The sequence below is a fragment of the Maylandia zebra genome, linkage group LG23 (assembly GCF_041146795.1).
Source record: "Maylandia zebra isolate NMK-2024a linkage group LG23, Mzebra_GT3a, whole genome shotgun sequence".
Taxonomy (NCBI): Eukaryota; Metazoa; Chordata; class Actinopteri; order Cichliformes; family Cichlidae; genus Maylandia; species Maylandia zebra.
In genome coordinates this window covers 313437-318829 of record NC_135188.1, presented here as the reverse complement: position 1 = coordinate 318829, position 5393 = coordinate 313437, and the positions used below count along the sequence as shown (strand labels likewise).

The 5393-nt window shown below is 36.4% G+C and overlaps 1 long non-coding RNA gene across 1 annotated transcript; it reads right to left on the bottom strand.

The window, feature by feature from the left end:
• Positions 1 to 290: 290 nt before the first annotated feature.
• On the bottom strand, positions 291 to 1903 carry LOC143415100 (uncharacterized). The gene is made up of 2 exons (XR_013095707.1): positions 1357 to 1903; positions 291 to 927 (listed from the first exon to the last, which is right to left on the bottom strand). It is a non-coding gene; the product is annotated as an uncharacterized LOC143415100 (long non-coding RNA).
• Positions 1904 to 5393: the final 3490 nt, after the last annotated feature.

Below are 5393 nucleotides of genomic sequence, written 5' to 3'. Positions count from 1 at the left end.
TTCTGCAGAGCTCTGAGGAAAATCAAACTCAGCTTGTTCACATGTTGGTACTTTGTGAAACTCATGAAACTTTTTCCAGCGTTGTTTTGCAGCTTGTGACTTTTTCTGCTTCCTTGGCATTTTCACACACCTGCAAGTGTTTCTTAGTCTTTAGAAAATATGTTCACAAGATAAGAGTGGCACACACCAGGAGATGTTGTCTTTGTTTTTATATTTCAGTTTTTATTTGTCTTAAACAGTTGTCTTTCGTTTGACAGTTTGTTCTTCAGTTGAGAGAATATTATGCACTCTCTTTATTGGCTTGGCATTTTTCAGCAGCAAGCCAAGAGTGAAAAACAGGTAGAGAGAAAATTTAGAAGAGAGAACAGGCAGAGCAGGAGAGACACGGCTGGGAAATCACAATCAAACCGTGAATTAGTTTTCTTTGTTCAGTTTGTTCTCAGGTAGAGGCAATATATGCACTCTTTATTGCTTTAATGGCTTGGCGTTTTTCAGCAGCAAGCCAAGAGTGAAAAACAGGTAGAGAGAAAATTTAGCAGTGAGAACAGACAGAGCAGGAGAGACACGGCTTTAAATCAAACCGCAGATTTTTCTTTGTTTGTTCAGTTTGTTCATAGGTTGAGGCAAAATATGCACTCTTTATTGCTTTGTTGGCTTGGCGTTTTTCAGCAGCAAGCCAAGAGTGAAAAACAGGTAGAGAGAAAATTTAGCAGAGAGAACAGACAGAGCAGGAGAGACACGGCTTTAAATCAAACCGCAAAAGGATTGTTGGTTTGGCAAAATTTCTCACAAACCACAGAGTGAAATACAGATGGAAAGAAGGCAGAGACAATAGGTGGAGCAGGACAGAGGATAGAGGGGTTGGGGGGTTGGGATGTGAGAGAGAAGACTGGAGATCTGGTCCTTGTTCTTCTTCTTCTACACACTCTGAACAAAAAACAAGAAAAAAAAAATAATTTTATTAAAATTATATCACATGGTAATTGTATGAACTAAATGTGACTACTGCAAAAGGACAAAACAAATATTCAAGCTAAACTGTTGTCGGCTGCCATGTGCAAAAAGTTGCATAATTGGGCACTTTTTAAAAGAATAAATATTTAATTAAATTCAGCAATAATATTTTTAAATACAAATATGATTGAGTGAATCATTAATTAATCACATGTAGTGTGACTACAAAAATGTACGAAAAAAATATTTTAGCCCAATTGTTAAGCTGCACTTATGTGTATTTATTATAAAATTGTGTTTAAAAGGTCTAGCACAAAGTTTGAACCCATCACTTTATAGCTTATATTAGTCATATAATTTTTTTATTTTGGTCTACTTCTCTTACAGTATGTGCACACCTACCAGGCAAAGCACAGTGTCAGTCAGGTTCCTGAAAGAAACGAGAAATAATACGTTAGTTGTCTGTACAGTGTTATCAGACTAACAGAAATACAAAGCCCACACGACATGATACACTGAACTTCTAGTCAGCAGGGTAATTATAGAGTAATATAGCACACCAACTGATACAGCAGTCATTTTACAATTCAAACTAGTTAACTGAAGTATTGCCACTTATGTAAGGCTACTGTTAGACTGTTACTAGCCTTAGCATTGCTGCTAGCGCTAGCATTCCGGCTAGCATTAGCACTTCAGTTAGTGTTAGCATTGCAGCTAGCGTTAGCATTGCAGCTAGCGTTAGCATTGCAGCTAGCGTTAGCAATGCTGCTAGCGCTAGCAATGCTGCTAGCGCTAGCACTCTTACTGTTAAAACTGAGCCACAATGGCAATAATAAAGCTAATTTCTTACTTTTGTCTCACTGACCGGCAAGAAATATCACAGGAATATTATTTTTGTCAGTTAACAACTGCTAAGGCTAGTGTTAGCACTATAGCTAGCGTTAGCATTGTTGCTAGCATTAGCATTGAAGCTAACGTTAGCACTGCTGCTAACAGCAAAACGTAATAAACGTATATAAATGATAGCGAAGGTTATTCTTTTTTCTTTCTTTCTTCTTTGAATTGTTTTTAACTCTGTTGGACTTGATATGTGAGTTTAAATGTCAAACATGTATTTTTTCCATCATAAAAATAAAACACTGCAGTACTGAGTGTACTGTACTTACCACAACAGAGAGCAAAGCGGAATGACGACAGTTGGTCCAGTGATAGGTTAAAAACAGATGAGGCGTTCAGGTGGTGCTTGGAAATTTGACCATCAGTTTGAACAGCAATAATGAGCATATACATGTCTGTGTGTTGGTCTCTGTGTGTGACAGACATAGAGAGATAGAGGGAAAAAATACACTATACTAGTGTAAAAAATTGGTCCTTTTTGCCCAAGTATAAGCGAATGAGTGACATACAGAAAAACAGGGCAACTGGCATTAAATGAGCAAATAAAAAGTATTAAATCTTGAACTGTTTTGTGGGTTTTATTTTAAGACTACTTTGAGTGTATTCGTGGGGAGATAAACTATACAGACTATAAACAGAGACATTAAATGAGATTAGGTTAGTTAAACGTTAGTTAAAAGGTGGGGAAATTAACTACAGACCGATAGATGCTGAGAGCTTTAATTATCCAGTCAGAAAGGATGATTTTGAAGTCATCAACTGACTCCAACTGCCCAGATCTGAAAAACCTTTGTGCCAATCACAATGCTCTACTTAGTTGGCATATACTAACTAGTGACAAACTATTAATCTGTGGCAAAACCCTGTCAAATCTGTCTTATTGTACTTTTGAAAAAGTTAATCTTACTACAATCTAACATTTTTAGGTTTAACCTTGGCAGAGTGAGAGAGAGCTCGTTAAGCAGGCAGATGTGAGCCTGGTTGCTATAGTGACAATGGCTCCATACACACGACACAGACATGCACCTCACTTTTGCTGCTTAAAATGAACAGAAAAGTCAGGCCGAAACAAATCGTTCCCATATGAAAAGTACAAGTCGTATTGACGAAATTCTTTCACCGTGAGCGACAGCAATGTCTAGTCTACTGAATTCTCAGTTTTCATGCCTGTGGAGTTTATTATATGGACGTGGTGACAGTGGAAAGACACCATGCTCTTCTGATTTTCAAAAGAACCTTCTGAGCCATTTTAACATTAGAGTCTATGGAAGAGTTGGAGGGAGGAGGCTGTGCATTGGTGACATTTATGAAAGAACCATAACACCTAGGACAATAGTAAACACATTGGATGAAAGAGGACAGCGATGGCTACGTTTTGAGGGTAAAATGGTGGCTGTAGAGCAAACGCTGTGGACACAGCAGCAGTTTTAAAAAATATTTTAAGATTAATTTTTTTGCTCCTCTCACTCTAGCAGTTGAGCTGCCTCACTCTAGCCCCAACATTCCGTCCCATACACACCCATTATAAACTCTGAAACGGGTGAAAAAACATCATGAAACTTAAACTGGAACTGAAGAAAAAGTATAATAGATATTGAAAAGATAAATACAAGTTGAATAGTTGAATGTCTTGTCTTCGTTTTAAAGTTTGAATGGTGGCTCTATGTCAATGTATGTGGAAGTAGTAAGAGTTTAAAAATGAGTAAGTTGAATGAGGATTTGAAGGGTCTCCCCATTGAAATACATTATAAATTTTTGTTGAATAAAGTTGAATAAAATTAAAAATATAAATGTTAAAAATGAGAAAAATAGAAGCAGTGTTGTCCAAAAGAATAGGAATCTAACGGTGTTTGAATGGTTTTTCTAAGTTGAACGGTTTTGAAGGAGTAGGATTACAAAAAACGTACGGAATAGATAAAATATAATAATAACTAGAAAGTGCATTTTCTGAAGAAACTGCAGTGTGAATGCTTGAATCTGAATGTATGCACTGAAATGAATTAATTGCTGAATTTTGAGTTAAAAATATTGAATGAGATTAAAAAAAAAACAAAAAAAAAAACGAATTTAACCTGAAAACAAAGGTGCTGAACTGCTAAAAGCTGAAGGTTACACAGAAGAAGGAGTTGGAAAAAAACTGAAAATGTTTTAAATGTAAATTAGAAAACCCTAAGAAATGAGAAAAGAACATTTAGAGTCAGAAAACATCTGAATGAATATTAAAAGGTCATATTCTTTGAATCACTGAATGACTCAAATGTGATCCCTCCACTTTGATCCACACAGTTTAAAAAGTTTAAATGCCTGAGCTTTGAAAGATACGGTGTTGGAAAGAGAACAATAATGGCGACAATTTGAGGGTAAAATGATGGCTGTAACACTGTGGACACAGCAGCAGTTGAAAGAGAAGTGCTTAAGATGAATCTTGGTACAGTGGCAGGCAGAGCTCGTTAAGCAGGCAGGTGTGAGCCTGGTTGCTATAGTGACCGCACCCAATGGCTCCATACACACGTACACAGACATGCGCCTCACTTTTGCTGCTTAAAATGAACAGAAAAGTCAGGCCGAAACAAATCGCTCCCAAATGAAAAGTAAAAGTCGTATTGACAAAATTCTTTCACCGTGAGCGACAGCAATGTCTAGTCTACCTAATTCTCAGTTTTCATGCCTGTGGAGCTTATTATATGGACGTGGTGACAGTGGAAAGACACCATGCTCTTCTGATTTTCAAACGAACCTTCTGAGCCATTTTAACATTAGAGTCTATGGAAGAGTTGGAGGGAGGAGGCTGTGCATTGGTGACATTTATGAAAGAACCATAACACCTAGTACAATAGTAAACACATTGGATGAAAGAGGACAGCGATGGCTACGTTTTGAGGGTAAAATCATACCTGTAGAGCAAACGCTGTGGACACAGCAGCAGTTTTAAAAAATATTTTAAGATTAATTTTTTTGCTCCTCTCACTCTAGCAGTTGAGCTGCCTCACTCTAGCCCCAACATTCCGTCCCATACACACCCATTATAAACTCTGAAACGGGTGAAAAAACATCATGAAACTTAAACTGGAACTGAAGAAAAAGTATAATAGATATTGAAAAGATAAATACAAGTTGAATAGTTGAATGTCTTGTCTTCGTTTTAAAGTTTGAATGGTGGCTCTATGTCAATGTATGTGGAAGTAGTAAGAGTTTAAAAATGAGTAAGTTGAATGAGGATTTGAAGGGTCTCCCCATTGAAATACATTATAAATTTTTGTTGAATAAAGTTGAATAAAATTAGAAATATAAATGTTAAAAATATGAAAAATAGAAGCAGTGTTGTCCAAAAGAATAGGAATCTAACGGTGTTTGAATGGTTTTTCTAAGTTGAACGGTTTTGAAGTTATAGGATTACAAAAAACGTACGGAATACAGAATAAAATATAATAATAATAATAACTAGAAAAATTTGCATTTCCTGCGAAAATGCAGTGTGGATGCTTAAAGCTGAAGCTGTATGCAAAAAGTAGCTGAAAAAGCTGAAAAGTTGCAGAAATTGT